Raw genomic sequence first — 15,258 nt, forward strand, 5'->3', positions numbered from 1 at the left:
ATAGATAGATAGATAGATAGATAGATAGATAGATAGATAGATAGATAGATAGATAGATAGATAGATAGATAGATAGATAGATAGATAGATAGATAGATAGATAGATAGATAGATAGATAGATAGATAGATAGATAGATAGATAGATAGATAGATAGATAGATAGATAGATAGATAGATAGATAGATAGATAGATAGATATAGGGAGAGAGAGAGCGTTAATATAAACAGAGATGTTATTTTCAATCAAGCGGTATTTTCTTTCCTTTAGGAGCAGAATGTTCTGATCATCAGCGCACCAGAATGTAGTGCTTGGTTGGCAAGCATCATATATTGTGATGTGTTAGCTAAGAGTTCCATGTCCTTCAGACTCATATATTCCTCTGTAGTTGTACCTTGGTGATTCCACAAAACATGGCATCATAATCAGCATTCTACTGCCACAGAGTGGACAGAGAAACCATTTAGAATTTCCCTGAAAAAGAAAAAAAGCATACTTAGGCAGAGCTTTGTGGACAGGAAGGACATTAGAGCAAGTGAGGAATAAGCACTGCTTTTGTTAATTTACATAGGCAGAACAGAGACTGCTGGGAAAAGCCTGAAATTAAAGGCACAGAAAATGCCTGCTTCTGGAGAGAACACTAAGAAGCATTGAAAGTTTTTCCTCTGACCCTGGCCACTCTTAAGAGGAATCCTATGATAGTCAGCAGGACCCACCCTAAAAAGGAAGGGACAGCCATTTGGACCCTTTCCACCTTTCCTATATCTCGCCTGATCGAGCCTCATTGAGCGCTGATTGAGCGGATAAGCACATAAGCACATGTACTTCTCATTTTGGGAAGGCATTGCTTAGCTTGTTACCAGCAGCTCAGTTATGTTATGATGTTAGAGGCTATGCAAGGAATGCTTTAGTCCTGCATTAGGCAGTTTTTATTGCTTCTTGCATTCAAGAGATAGATAATTAGCCAGAATCTGTGGCCCAGCTATTCACCTTGGCATTCCGATTTGCACAAAGGGAATCAGTATTGGAGAGAAAAGGCAAAATGTGTTTCTTATGTTGTTATGAACAGCTTTTTATTCTTTCTCTTTAGGCTCTAGCCAATGCAGAAATATATAAATAACGGCTGACTTCCTGTAAGACGTGTCCAATGCTGAGACAAAATAAAAGGGGACACTTACAAATGATAGTGCTATCGTTTGAGAAAGGGTAAGTTGACACTGAATTTCCTGTGAATTCACAGACCAAGCATGAAAAAGACCCCAGCATGATCTTCATTGCGGGCTTAGAGCTGGTGTTACCTTTTCAGAGGTGAGGGTCTTTCAACGGCTCGTTGGTCTAGGGGTATGATTCTCGCTTAGGGTGCGAGAGGTCCCGGGTTCAAATCCCGGACGAGCCCTTTCATTGGTGCTCTTTTGAAGTATGCATTTCAAAGCCAATATCAATTTTCTCTTTGCAGTAGTGGATGCATATTTGCTAGAGTCTCATGCTTTTAATCTTGCCCTGCCTGAGCAAATAGGAAACATTTCTCTTTAAGCATTTTGCAAAAATGCTGAACTTGCAAGGCATATACAAGCGTTCAGATAGGGCTGTCGGGCAGGTTGCATGAAAGAAATCTAAAACCAGATGCCTTTGGAATAGTCTGTTTTGAGCAGTTTCATCACAGAAGAATCACCTGTAGGTAGCTGTTTCTGTAGTGTAGTGGTTATCACGTTCGCCTCACACGCGAAAGGTCCCCGGTTCGAAACCGGGCAGAAACACTAGTTATATTGTCTTGGCTGCAATGTTGAGAGTTGCCGTTTTGCATGAAATTGTCCAGGCCCTGAAGATGGGTTCATGCAGTCTCGTTCCAAGAAAGTGAATTCTCTTAAAAACAATAACATAATTGGCATGTGGATGTATCTGTTGATTCACAGACCTCACTTTCAAAAGAGCCCTGCATTCGGTTCAATGCTCAACCAGAACAAGCATTAACTTTGAGAATTGTTGGCACCAACAGGCCTCCTATTTTAGTGGAGTGTTTCTGGTTTTAAGTGCTGAGGCTTGGGCTCAATTCCTAGATGATCCTTCTCAAGGTGATGATACAAATGCATCGTCACCTTTTCGTTTAATGTCAGAATTGTTTATTTCCATTTGGTGGTGTATGAATGCTTTCGACAGTATGGGGATTTTTTCTAGCCTTGCATGAATAAAAGCATATCACTCCTCTTTATGTATTTTTCTAATACATTTATATTTGCATCTCCTCTCCTAGCATGCATTTTTGACTATCTTACAGGCTGTATATAATAAGTATCAATTCAGGGGCGCATCTACTACTCAAATCACAACTGTTCTATCATGACAATGATAAGCAATCTGCATCTGCTTCTGTTGTGTATTGGTTATCATATTTACCTGACGTGTGAAAGTCCCATGTTTGACAGTGCACGTTAACAAAGAAACCAATGATTTTTATTAAAAGTTGTCTTGTGTTTTGGTTACCTTGCATCAGCCAAAACGTGCCAGAGATGACTTCATTTGCAGTCACTTGAAAAGTAGGGATTCTCAAATAAATGGCAAGAGGTTGAAACAAATCCAAAGAAATGCATGGCATATCTATGAGTAGGTGTATGCATGTAACCATATATAAAGATAGATAGATAGATAGATAGATAGATAGATAGATAGATAGATAGATAGATAGATAGATAGATAGATAGATAGATAGATAGATAGATAGATAGATAGATAGATAGATAGATAGATAGATAGATAGATAGATATAGGGAGAGAGAGAGCGTTAATATAAACAGAGACTTTATTTTCAATCAAGCGGTATTTTCTTTCCTTTAGGAGCAGAATGTTCTGATCATCAGCGCACCAGAATGTAGTGCTTGGTTGGCAAGCATCACATATTGTGATGTGTTAGCTAAGAGTTCCATGTCCTTCAGACTCATATATTTCTCTGTAGTTGTACCTTGGTGATTCCACAAAACATGGCATCATAATCAGCATTCTACTGCCACAGAGTGGACAGAGAAACCATTTAGAATTTCCCTGAAAAAGAAAAAAAGCATACTTAGGCAGAGCTTTGTGGACAGGAAGGACATTAGAGCAAGTGAGGAATAAGCACTGCTTTTGTTAATTTACATAGGCAGAACAGAGACTGCTGGGAAAAGCCTGAAATTAAAGGCACAGAAAATGCCTGCTTCTGGAGAGAACACTAAGAAGCATTGAAAGTTTTTCCTCTGACCCTGGCCACTCTTAAGAGGAATCCTATGATAGTCAGCAGGACCCACCCTAAAAAGGAAGGGACAGCCATTTGGACCCTTTCCACCTTTCCTATATCTCGCCTGATCGAGCCTGATTGAGCGCTGAATGAGCGGATAAGCACATAAGCACATGTACTTCTCATTTTGGGAAGGTATTGCTTAGCTTGTTACCAGCAGCTCAGTTATGTTATGATGTTAGAGGCTATGCAAGGAATGCTTTAGTCCTGCATTAGGCAGTTTTTATTGCTTCTTGCATTCAAGAGATAGATAATTAGCCAGAATCTGTGGCCCAGCTATTCACCTTGGCATTCCGATTTGCACAAAGGGAATCAGTATTGGAGAGAAAAGGCAAAATGTGTTTCTTATGTTGTTATGAACAGCTTTTTATTCTTTCTCATTAGGCTCTAGCCAATGCAGAAATATATAAATAACTGCTGACTTCCTGTAAGACGTGTCCAATGCTGAGACAAAATAAAAGGGGACACTTACAAATGATAGTGCTATCGTTTGAGAAAGGGTAAGTTGACACTGAATTTCCTGTGAATTCACAGACCAAGCATGAAAAAGACACCAGCATGATCTTCATTGCGGGCTTAGAGCTTGTATTACCTTTTTAGAGGTGAGGGTCTTTCAACGGCTCGTTGGTCTAGGGGTATGATTCTCGCTTTGGGTGCGAGAGGTCCCGGGTTCAAATCCCGGACGAGCCCTTTCATTGGTGCTCTTTTGAAGTATGCATTTCAAAGCCAATATCAATTTTCTCTTTGCAGTAGTGGATGATTATTTGCTAGAGTCTCATGCTTTTAACCTTGCCCTGCCTGAGCAAATAGGAAACATTTCTCTTTAAGCATTTTGCAAAAATGCTGAACTTGCAAGGCATATACAAGCGTTCAGATAGGGCTGTCGGGCAGGTTGCATGAAAGAAATCTAAAACCAGATGCCTTTGGAATAGTCTGTTTTGAGCAGTTTCATCACAGAAGAATCACCTGTAGGTATCTGTTTCTGTAGTGTAGTGGTTATCACGTTCGCCTCACACGTGAAAGGTCCCCGGTTCGAAACCGGGCAGAAACACTAGTTATATTGTCTTGGCTGCAATGTTGAGAGTTGCCGTTTTGCATGAAATTGTCCAGGCCCTGAAGATGGGTTCATGCAGTCTCGTTCCAAGAAAGTGAATTCTCTTAAAAACAATAACATAATTGGCATGTGGATGTATCTGTTGATTCACAGACCTCACTTTCAAAAGAGCCCTGCATTCGGTTCAATGCTCAACCAGAACAAGCATTAACTTTGAGAATTGTTGGCACCAACAGGCCTCCTATTTTAGTGGAGTGTTTCTGGTTTTAAGTGCTGAGGCTTGGGCTCAATTCCTAGATGATCCTTCTCAAGGTGATGATACAAATGCATCGTCACCTTTTCGTTTAATGTCAGAATTGTTTATTTCCATTTGGTGGTGTATTAATGCTTTCGACAGTATGGGGATTTTTTCTAGCCTTGCATGAATAAAAGCATATCACTCCTCTTTATGTATTTTTCTAATACATTTATATTTGCATCTCCTCTCCTAGCATGCATTTTTGACTATCTTACAGGCTGTATATAATAAGTATCAATTCAGGGGCGCATCTACTACTCAAATCACAACTGTTCTATCATGACAATGATAAGCAATCTGCATCTGCTTCTGTTGTGTATTGGTTATCATATTTACCTGACGTGTGAAAGTCCCATGTTTGACAGTGCACGTTAACAAAGAAACCAATGATTTTTATTAAAAGTTGTCTTGTGTTTTGGTTACCTTGCATCAGCCAAAACGTGCCAGAGATGACTTCATTTGCAGTCACTTGAAAAGTAGGGATTCTCAAATAAATGGCAAGAGGTTGAAACAAATCCAAAGAAATGCATGGCATATCTATGAGTAGGTGTATGCATGTAACCATATATAAAGATAGATAGACAGATAGATAGATAGATAGATAGATAGATAGATAGATAGATAGATAGATAGATAGATAGATAGATAGATAGATAGATAGATAGATAGATAGATAGATAGATAGATAGATAGATAGATAGATAGATATAGGGAGAGAGAGAGCGTTAATATAAACAGAGACTTTATTTTCAATCAAGCGGTATTTTCTTTCCTTTAGGAGCAGAATGTTCTGATCATCAGCGCACCAGAATGTAGTGCTTGGTTGGCAAGCATCACATATTGTGATGTGTTAGCTAAGAGTTCCATGTCCTTCAGACTCATATATTCCTCTGTAGTTGTACCTTGGTGATTCCACAAAACATGGCATCATAATCAGCATTCTACTGCCACAGAGTGGACAGAGAAACCATTTAGAATTTCCCTGAAAAAGAAAAAAAGCATACTTAGGCAGAGCTTTGTGGACAGGAAGGACATTAGAGCAAGTGAGGAATAAGCACTGCTTTTGTTAATTTACATAGGCAGAACAGAGACTGCTGGGAAAAGCCTGAAATTAAAGGCACAGAAAATGCCTGCTTCTGGAGAGAACACTAAGAAGCATTGAAAGTTTTTCCTCTGACCCTGGCCACTCTTAAGAGGAATCCTATGATAGTCAGCAGGACCCACCCTAAAAAGGAAGGGACAGCCATTTGGACCCTTTCCACCTTTCCTATATCTCGCCTGATCGAGCCTGATCGAGCGCTGATTGAGCTGATAAGCACATAAGCACATGTACTTCTCATTTTGGGAAGGCATTGCTTAGCTTGTTACCAGCAGCTCAGTTATGTTATGATGTTAGAGGCTATGCAAGGAATGCTTTAGTCCTGCATTAGGCAGTTTTTATTGCTTCTTGCATTCAAGAGATAGATAATTAGCCAGAATCTGTGGCCCAGCTATTCACCTTGGCATTCCGATTTGCACAAAGGGAATCAGTATTGGAGAGAAAAGGCAAAATGTGTTTCTTATGTTGTTATGAACAGCTTTTTATTCTTTCTCTTTAGGCTCTAGCCAATGCAGAAATATATAAATAACTGCTGACTTCCTGTAAGACGTGTCCAATGCTGTGACAAAATAAAAGGGGACACTTACAAATGATAGTGCTATCGTTTGAGAAAGGGTAAGTTGACACTGAATTTCCTGTGAATTCACAGACCAAGCATGAAAAAGACCCCAGCATGATCTTCATTGCGGGCTTAGAGCTGGTATTACCTTTTCAGAGGTGAGGGTCTTTCAATGGCTCGTTGGTCTAGGGGTATGATTCTTGCTTAGGGTGCGAGAGGTCCCGGGTTCAAATCCCAGACGAGCCCTTTCATTGGTGCTCTTTTGAAGTATGCATTTCAAAGCCAATATAAATTTTCTCTTTGCAGTAGTGGATGCATATTTGATAGAGTCTCATGCTTTTAACCTTGCCCTGCCTGAGCAAATAGGAAACATTTCTCTTTAAGCATTTTGCAAAAATGCTGAACTTGCAAGGCATATACAAGCGTTCAGATAGGGCTGTCGGGCAGGTTGCATGAAAGAAATCTAAAATCAGATGCCCTTGGAATAGCCTGTTTTGAGCAGTTTCATCACAGAAGAATCACATGTAGGTATCTGTTTCTGTAGTGTAGTGGTTTTCAAGTTCGCCTCACACGCGAAAGGTCCCCGGTTCGAAACCAGGCAGAAACACTAGTTATATTGTCTTGGCTGCAATGTTGAGAGTTGCCGTTTTGCATGATATTGTCCAGGCCCTGAAGATGGGTTCATGCAGTCTCGTTCCAAGAAAGTGAATTCTCTTACAAACAATAACATAATTGGCATGTGGATGTATCTGTTGATTCACAGACCTCACTTTCAAAAGAGCCCTGCATTCGGTTCAATGCTCAACCAGAACAAGCATTAACTTTGAGAATTGTTGGCACCAACAGGCCTCTTATTTTAGTGGAGTGTTTCTGGTTTTTAAGTGCTGAGGCTTGGGCTCAATTCCTAGATGATCCTTCTCAAGGTGATGATACAAATGCATCGTCACCTTTTCGTTTAATGTCAGAATTGTTTATTTCCATTTGGTGGTGTATGAATGCTTTCGACAGTATGGGGATTTTTTCTAGCCTTGCATGAATAAAAGCATATCACTCCTCTTTATGTATTTTTCTAATACATTTATATTTGCATCTCCTCTCCTAGCATGCATTTTTGACTATCTTACAGGCTGTATATAATAAGTATCAATTCAGGGGCGCTTCTTCTACTCAAATCACAACTGTTCTATCACGATATTGATAAGCAATCTGCATCTGCTTCTGTTGTGTATTGGTTATCATATTTACCTGACGTGTGAAAGTCCCATGTTGGACAGTGCACGTTAACAAAGAAACCAATGATTTTTATTAAAAGTTGTCTTGTGTTTTGGTTACCTTGCATCAGCCAAACCGTGCCAGAGATTACTTCATTTGCAGTCACTTGAAAAGTAGGGATTCTCAAATAAATGGCAAGAGGTTGAAACAAATCCAAAGAAATGCATGGCATATCTATGTGTAGGTGTATGCATGTATCCATATATAAAGATAGATAGATAGATAGATAGATAGATAGATAGATAGATAGATAGATAGATAGATAGATAGATAGATAGATAGATAGATAGATGGGTGGATGGATGGATGTATGGATGGATGGATGTATGGATGTATGGATGGATGGATGGATGAATGGATAGACAGATAGACAGACAGACAGACAGACAGACAGACAGACAGACAGACAGACAGACAGACAGATAGATAGATAGATAGATAGATAGATAGATAGATAGATAGATAGATAGATAGATAGATAGATAGATAGATAGATAGATAGATAGATAGATAGATAGATAGATAGATAGATAGATAGATAGATAGATAGATAGATAGATAGATAGATAGATAGATAGATATAGGGAGAGAGAGAGCGTTAATATAAACAGAGATGTTATTTTCAATCAAGCGGTATTTTCTTTCCTTTAGGAGCAGAATGTTCTGATCATCAGCGCACCAGAATGTAGTGCTTGGTTGGCAAGCATCATATATTGTGATGTGTTAGCTAAGAGTTCCATGTCCTTCAGACTCATATATTCCTCTGTAGTTGTACCTTGGTGATTCCACAAAACATGGCATCATAATCAGCATTCTACTGCCACAGAGTGGACAGAGAAACCATTTAGAATTTCCCTGAAAAAGAAAAAAAGCATACTTAGGCAGAGCTTTGTGGACAGGAAGGACATTAGAGCAAGTGAGGAATAAGCACTGCTTTTGTTAATTTACATAGGCAGAACAGAGACTGCTGGGAAAAGCCTGAAATTAAAGGCACAGAAAATGCCTGCTTCTGGAGAGAACACTAAGAAGCATTGAAAGTTTTTCCTCTGACCCTGGCCACTCTTAAGAGGAATCCTATGATAGTCAGCAGGACCCACCCTAAAAAGGAAGGGACAGCCATTTGGACCCTTTCCACCTTTCCTATATCTCGCCTGATCGAGCCTCATTGAGCGCTGATTGAGCGGATAAGCACATAAGCACATGTACTTCTCATTTTGGGAAGGCATTGCTTAGCTTGTTACCAGCAGCTCAGTTATGTTATGATGTTAGAGGCTATGCAAGGAATGCTTTAGTCCTGCATTAGGCAGTTTTTATTGCTTCTTGCATTCAAGAGATAGATAATTAGCCAGAATCTGTGGCCCAGCTATTCACCTTGGCATTCCGATTTGCACAAAGGGAATCAGTATTGGAGAGAAAAGGCAAAATGTGTTTCTTATGTTGTTATGAACAGCTTTTTATTCTTTCTCTTTAGGCTCTAGCCAATGCAGAAATATATAAATAACGGCTGACTTCCTGTAAGACGTGTCCAATGCTGAGACAAAATAAAAGGGGACACTTACAAATGATAGTGCTATCGTTTGAGAAAGGGTAAGTTGACACTGAATTTCCTGTGAATTCACAGACCAAGCATGAAAAAGACCCCAGCATGATCTTCATTGCGGGCTTAGAGCTGGTGTTACCTTTTCAGAGGTGAGGGTCTTTCAACGGCTCGTTGGTCTAGGGGTATGATTCTCGCTTAGGGTGCGAGAGGTCCCGGGTTCAAATCCCGGACGAGCCCTTTCATTGGTGCTCTTTTGAAGTATGCATTTCAAAGCCAATATCAATTTTCTCTTTGCAGTAGTGGATGCATATTTGCTAGAGTCTCATGCTTTTAATCTTGCCCTGCCTGAGCAAATAGGAAACATTTCTCTTTAAGCATTTTGCAAAAATGCTGAACTTGCAAGGCATATACAAGCGTTCAGATAGGGCTGTCGGGCAGGTTGCATGAAAGAAATCTAAAACCAGATGCCTTTGGAATAGTCTGTTTTGAGCAGTTTCATCACAGAAGAATCACCTGTAGGTAGCTGTTTCTGTAGTGTAGTGGTTATCACGTTCGCCTCACACGCGAAAGGTCCCCGGTTCGAAACCGGGCAGAAACACTAGTTATATTGTCTTGGCTGCAATGTTGAGAGTTGCCGTTTTGCATGAAATTGTCCAGGCCCTGAAGATGGGTTCATGCAGTCTCGTTCCAAGAAAGTGAATTCTCTTAAAAACAATAACATAATTGGCATGTGGATGTATCTGTTGATTCACAGACCTCACTTTCAAAAGAGCCCTGCATTCGGTTCAATGCTCAACCAGAACAAGCATTAACTTTGAGAATTGTTGGCACCAACAGGCCTCCTATTTTAGTGGAGTGTTTCTGGTTTTAAGTGCTGAGGCTTGGGCTCAATTCCTAGATGATCCTTCTCAAGGTGATGATACAAATGCATCGTCACCTTTTCGTTTAATGTCAGAATTGTTTATTTCCATTTGGTGGTGTATGAATGCTTTCGACAGTATGGGGATTTTTTCTAGCCTTGCATGAATAAAAGCATATCACTCCTCTTTATGTATTTTTCTAATACATTTATATTTGCATCTCCTCTCCTAGCATGCATTTTTGACTATCTTACAGGCTGTATATAATAAGTATCAATTCAGGGGCGCATCTACTACTCAAATCACAACTGTTCTATCATGACAATGATAAGCAATCTGCATCTGCTTCTGTTGTGTATTGGTTATCATATTTACCTGACGTGTGAAAGTCCCATGTTTGACAGTGCACGTTAACAAAGAAACCAATGATTTTTATTAAAAGTTGTCTTGTGTTTTGGTTACCTTGCATCAGCCAAAACGTGCCAGAGATGACTTCATTTGCAGTCACTTGAAAAGTAGGGATTCTCAAATAAATGGCAAGAGGTTGAAACAAATCCAAAGAAATGCATGGCATATCTATGAGTAGGTGTATGCATGTAACCATATATAAAGATAGATAGATAGATAGATAGATAGATAGATAGATAGATAGATAGATAGATAGATAGATAGATAGATAGATAGATAGATAGATAGATAGATAGATAGATAGATAGATAGATAGATAGATAGATAGATAGATATAGGGAGAGAGAGAGCGTTAATATAAACAGAGACTTTATTTTCAATCAAGCGGTATTTTCTTTCCTTTAGGAGCAGAATGTTCTGATCATCAGCGCACCAGAATGTAGTGCTTGGTTGGCAAGCATCACATATTGTGATGTGTTAGCTAAGAGTTCCATGTCCTTCAGACTCATATATTTCTCTGTAGTTGTACCTTGGTGATTCCACAAAACATGGCATCATAATCAGCATTCTACTGCCACAGAGTGGACAGAGAAACCATTTAGAATTTCCCTGAAAAAGAAAAAAAGCATACTTAGGCAGAGCTTTGTGGACAGGAAGGACATTAGAGCAAGTGAGGAATAAGCACTGCTTTTGTTAATTTACATAGGCAGAACAGAGACTGCTGGGAAAAGCCTGAAATTAAAGGCACAGAAAATGCCTGCTTCTGGAGAGAACACTAAGAAGCATTGAAAGTTTTTCCTCTGACCCTGGCCACTCTTAAGAGGAATCCTATGATAGTCAGCAGGACCCACCCTAAAAAGGAAGGGACAGCCATTTGGACCCTTTCCACCTTTCCTATATCTCGCCTGATCGAGCCTGATTGAGCGCTGAATGAGCGGATAAGCACATAAGCACATGTACTTCTCATTTTGGGAAGGTATTGCTTAGCTTGTTACCAGCAGCTCAGTTATGTTATGATGTTAGAGGCTATGCAAGGAATGCTTTAGTCCTGCATTAGGCAGTTTTTATTGCTTCTTGCATTCAAGAGATAGATAATTAGCCAGAATCTGTGGCCCAGCTATTCACCTTGGCATTCCGATTTGCACAAAGGGAATCAGTATTGGAGAGAAAAGGCAAAATGTGTTTCTTATGTTGTTATGAACAGCTTTTTATTCTTTCTCATTAGGCTCTAGCCAATGCAGAAATATATAAATAACTGCTGACTTCCTGTAAGACGTGTCCAATGCTGAGACAAAATAAAAGGGGACACTTACAAATGATAGTGCTATCGTTTGAGAAAGGGTAAGTTGACACTGAATTTCCTGTGAATTCACAGACCAAGCATGAAAAAGACCCCAGCATGATCTTCATTGCGGGCTTAGAGCTGGTATTACCTTTTCAGAGGTGAAGGTCTTTCAATGGCTCGTTGGTCTAGGGGAATGATTCTCGCTTAGGGTGCGAGAGGTCCCGGGTTCAAATCCCAGACGAGCCCTTTCATTGGTGCTCTTTTGAAGTATGCATTTCAAAGCCAATATCAATTTTCTCTTTGCAGTAGTGGATGCATATTTGATAGAGTCTCATGCTTTTAACCTTGCCCTGCCTGAGCAAATAGGAAACATTTCTCTTTAAGCATTTTGCAAAAATGCTGAACTTGCAAGGCATATACAAGCGTTCAGATAGGGCTGTCGGGCAGGTTGCATGAAAGAAATCTAAAACCAGATGCCCTTGGAATAGCCTGTTTTGAGCAGTTTCATCACAGAAGAATCACCTGTAGGTATCTGTTTCTGTAGTGTAGTGGTTTTCAAGTTCGCCTCACACGCGAAAGGTCCCCGGTTCGAAACCAGGCAGAAACACTAGTTATATTGTCTTGGCTGCAATGTTGAGAGTTGCCGTTTTGCATGATATTGTCCAGGCCCTGAAGATGGGTTCATGCAGTCTCGTTCCAAGAAAGTGAATTCTCTTACAAACAATAACATAATTGGCATGTGGATGTATCTGTTGATTCACAGACCTCACTTTCAAAAGAGCCCTGCATTCGGTTCAATGCTCAACCAGAACAAGCATTAACTTTGAGAATTGTTGGCACCAACAGGCCTCTTATTTTAGTGGAGTGTTTCTGGTTTTTAAGTGCTGAGGCTTGGGCTCAATTCCTAGATGATCCTTCTCAAGGTGATGATACAAATGCATCGTCACCTTTTCGTTTAATGTCAGAATTGTTTATTTCCATTTGGTGGTGTATGAATGCTTTCGACAGTATGGGGATTTTTTCTAGCCTTGCATGAATAAAAGCATATCACTCCTCTTTATGTATTTTTCTAATACATTTATATTTGCATCTCCTCTCCTAGCATGCATTTTTGACTATCTTACAGGCTGTATATAATAAGTATCAATTCAGGGGCGCTTCTTCTACTCAAATCACAACTGTTCTATCACGATATTGATAAGCAATCTGCATCTGCTTCTGTTGTGTATTGGTTATCATATTTACCTGACGTGTGAAAGTCCCATGTTGGACAGTGCACGTTAACAAAGAAACCAATGATTTTTATTAAAAGTTGTCTTGTGTTTTGGTTACCTTGCATCAGCCAAACCGTGCCAGAGATTACTTCATTTGCAGTCACTTGAAAAGTAGGGATTCTCAAATAAATGGCAAGAGGTTGAAACAAATCCAAAGAAATGCATGGCATATCTATGTGTAGGTGTATGCATGTATCCATATATAAAGATAGATAGATAGATAGATAGATAGATAGATAGATAGATAGATAGATAGATAGATAGATAGATAGATAGATAGATAGATAGATAGATAGATAGATAGATAGATAGATAGATAGATGGGTGGATGGATGGATGGATGGATGGATGGATGTATGGATGGATGGATGGATGGATGGATGAATGGATAGACAGATAGACAGACAGACAGACAGACAGACAGACAGACAGACAGACAGACAGACAGATAGATAGATAGATAGATAGATAGATAGATAGATAGATAGATAGATAGATAGATAGATAGATAGATAGATAGATAGATAGATAGATAGATAGATAGATATAGGGAGAGAGAGAGCGTTAATATAAACAGAGACGTTATTTTCAATCAAGCGGTATTTTCTTTCCTTTAGGAGCAGAATGTTCTGATCATCAGCGCACCAGAATGTAGTGCTTGGTTGGCAAGCATCATATATTGTGATGTGTTAGCTAAGAGTTCCATGTCCTTCAGACTCATATATTCCTCTGTAGTTGTACCTTGGTGATTCCACAAAACATGGCATCATAATCAGCATTCTACTGCCACAGAGTGGACAGAGAAACCATTTAGAATTTCCCTGAAAAAGAAAAAAAGCATACTTAGGCAGAGCTTTGTGGACAGGAAGGACATTAGAGCAAGTGAGGAATAAGCACTGCTTTTGTTAATTTACATAGGCAGAACAGAGACTGCTGGGAAAAGCCTGAAATTAAAGGCACAGAAAATGCCTGCTTCTGGAGAGAACACTAAGAAGCATTGAAAGTTTTTCCTCTGACCCTGGCCACTCTTAAGAGGAATCCTATGATAGTCAGCAGGACCCACCCTAAAAAGGAAGGGACAGCCATTTGGACCCTTTCCACCTTTCCTATATCTCGCCTGATCGAGCCTCATTGAGCGCTGATTGAGCGGATAAGCACATAAGCACATGTACTTCTCATTTTGGGAAGGCATTGCTTAGCTTGTTACCAGCAGCTCAGTTATGTTATGATGTTAGAGGCTATGCAAGGAATGCTTTAGTCCTGCATTAGGCAGTTTTTATTGCTTCTTGCATTCAAGAGATAGATAATTAGCCAGAATCTGTGGCCCAGCTATTCACCTTGGCATTCCGATTTGCACAAAGGGAATCAGTATTGGAGAGAAAAGGCAAAATGTGTTTCTTATGTTGTTATGAACAGCTTTTTATTCTTTCTCTTTAGGCTCTAGCCAATGCAGAAATATATAAATAACGGCTGACTTCCTGTAAGACGTGTCCAATGCTGAGACAAAATAAAAGGGGACACTTACAAATGATAGTGCTATCGTTTGAGAAAGGGTAAGTTGACACTGAATTTCCTGTGAATTCACAGACCAAGCATGAAAAAGACCCCAGCATGATCTTCATTGCGGGCTTAGAGCTGGTGTTACCTTTTCAGAGGTGAGGGTCTTTCAACGGCTCGTTGGTCTAGGGGTATGATTCTCGCTTAGGGTGCGAGAGGTCCCGGGTTCAAATCCCGGACGAGCCCTTTCATTGGTGCTCTTTTGAAGTATGCATTTCAAAGCCAATATCAATTTTCTCTTTGCAGTAGTGGATGCATATTTGCTAGAGTCTCATGCTTTTAATCTTGCCCTGCCTGAGCAAATAGGAAACATTTCTCTTTAAGCATTTTGCAAAAATGCTGAACTTGCAAGGCATATACAAGCGTTCAGATAGGGCTGTCGGGCAGGTTGCATGAAAGAAATCTAAAACCAGATGCCCTTGGAATAGTCTGTTTTGAGCAGTTTCATCACAGAAGAATCACCTGTAGGTATCTGTTTCTGTAGTGTAGTGGTTATCACGTTCGCCTCACACGCGAAAGGTCCCCGGTTCGAAACCGGGCAGAAACACTAGTTATATTGTCTTTGCTGCAATGTTAAGAGTTGCCGTTTTGCATGAAATTGTCCAGGCCCTGAAGATGGGTTCATGCAGTCTCGTTCCAAGAAAGTGAATTCTCTTAAAAACAATAACATAATTGGCATGTGGATGTATCTGTTGATTCACAGACCTCACTTTCAAAAGAGCCCTGCATTCGGTTCAATGCTCAACCAGAACAAGCATTAACTTTGACAATTGTTGGCACCAACA

The 15,258-nt window shown here is 39.9% G+C and overlaps 12 non-coding genes across 12 annotated transcripts; all 12 read left to right on the forward strand.

Moving 5' to 3' along the window:
• Positions 1-1,323: 1,323 nt before the first annotated feature.
• TRNAP-AGG (transfer RNA proline (anticodon AGG)) lies at positions 1,324-1,395 on the forward strand. The gene has a single exon. It is a non-coding gene; the product is annotated as a tRNA-Pro (tRNA).
• A 288-nt stretch (positions 1,396-1,683) lies between these two features.
• On the forward strand, positions 1,684-1,756 carry TRNAV-CAC (transfer RNA valine (anticodon CAC)). Its single transcript has one exon. It is a non-coding gene; the product is annotated as a tRNA-Val (tRNA).
• A 2,129-nt stretch (positions 1,757-3,885) lies between these two features.
• TRNAP-UGG (transfer RNA proline (anticodon UGG)) lies at positions 3,886-3,957 on the forward strand. The gene has a single exon. It is a non-coding gene; the product is annotated as a tRNA-Pro (tRNA).
• A 288-nt stretch (positions 3,958-4,245) lies between these two features.
• Positions 4,246-4,318, forward strand: TRNAV-CAC (transfer RNA valine (anticodon CAC)). Its single transcript has one exon. It is a non-coding gene; the product is annotated as a tRNA-Val (tRNA).
• Positions 4,319-6,451: 2,133 nt separating this feature from the next.
• TRNAP-AGG (transfer RNA proline (anticodon AGG)) lies at positions 6,452-6,523 on the forward strand. Its single transcript has one exon. It is a non-coding gene; the product is annotated as a tRNA-Pro (tRNA).
• Positions 6,524-6,811: 288 nt separating this feature from the next.
• TRNAV-CAC (transfer RNA valine (anticodon CAC)) lies at positions 6,812-6,884 on the forward strand. The gene has a single exon. It is a non-coding gene; the product is annotated as a tRNA-Val (tRNA).
• Positions 6,885-9,254: 2,370 nt separating this feature from the next.
• TRNAP-AGG (transfer RNA proline (anticodon AGG)) lies at positions 9,255-9,326 on the forward strand. Its single transcript has one exon. It is a non-coding gene; the product is annotated as a tRNA-Pro (tRNA).
• Positions 9,327-9,614: 288 nt separating this feature from the next.
• Positions 9,615-9,687, forward strand: TRNAV-CAC (transfer RNA valine (anticodon CAC)). Its single transcript has one exon. It is a non-coding gene; the product is annotated as a tRNA-Val (tRNA).
• A 2,129-nt stretch (positions 9,688-11,816) lies between these two features.
• Positions 11,817-11,888, forward strand: TRNAP-AGG (transfer RNA proline (anticodon AGG)). The gene has a single exon. It is a non-coding gene; the product is annotated as a tRNA-Pro (tRNA).
• Positions 11,889-12,176: 288 nt separating this feature from the next.
• Positions 12,177-12,249, forward strand: TRNAV-CAC (transfer RNA valine (anticodon CAC)). The gene has a single exon. It is a non-coding gene; the product is annotated as a tRNA-Val (tRNA).
• A 2,338-nt stretch (positions 12,250-14,587) lies between these two features.
• On the forward strand, positions 14,588-14,659 carry TRNAP-AGG (transfer RNA proline (anticodon AGG)). The gene has a single exon. It is a non-coding gene; the product is annotated as a tRNA-Pro (tRNA).
• A 288-nt stretch (positions 14,660-14,947) lies between these two features.
• Positions 14,948-15,020, forward strand: TRNAV-CAC (transfer RNA valine (anticodon CAC)). Its single transcript has one exon. It is a non-coding gene; the product is annotated as a tRNA-Val (tRNA).
• The last annotated feature ends 238 nt before the right edge of the window (positions 15,021-15,258 follow it).

Source organism: Lissotriton helveticus, chromosome 8 (genome assembly GCF_964261635.1).
Source record: "Lissotriton helveticus chromosome 8, aLisHel1.1, whole genome shotgun sequence".
Lineage (NCBI taxonomy): Eukaryota > Metazoa > Chordata > Amphibia > Caudata > Salamandridae > Lissotriton > Lissotriton helveticus.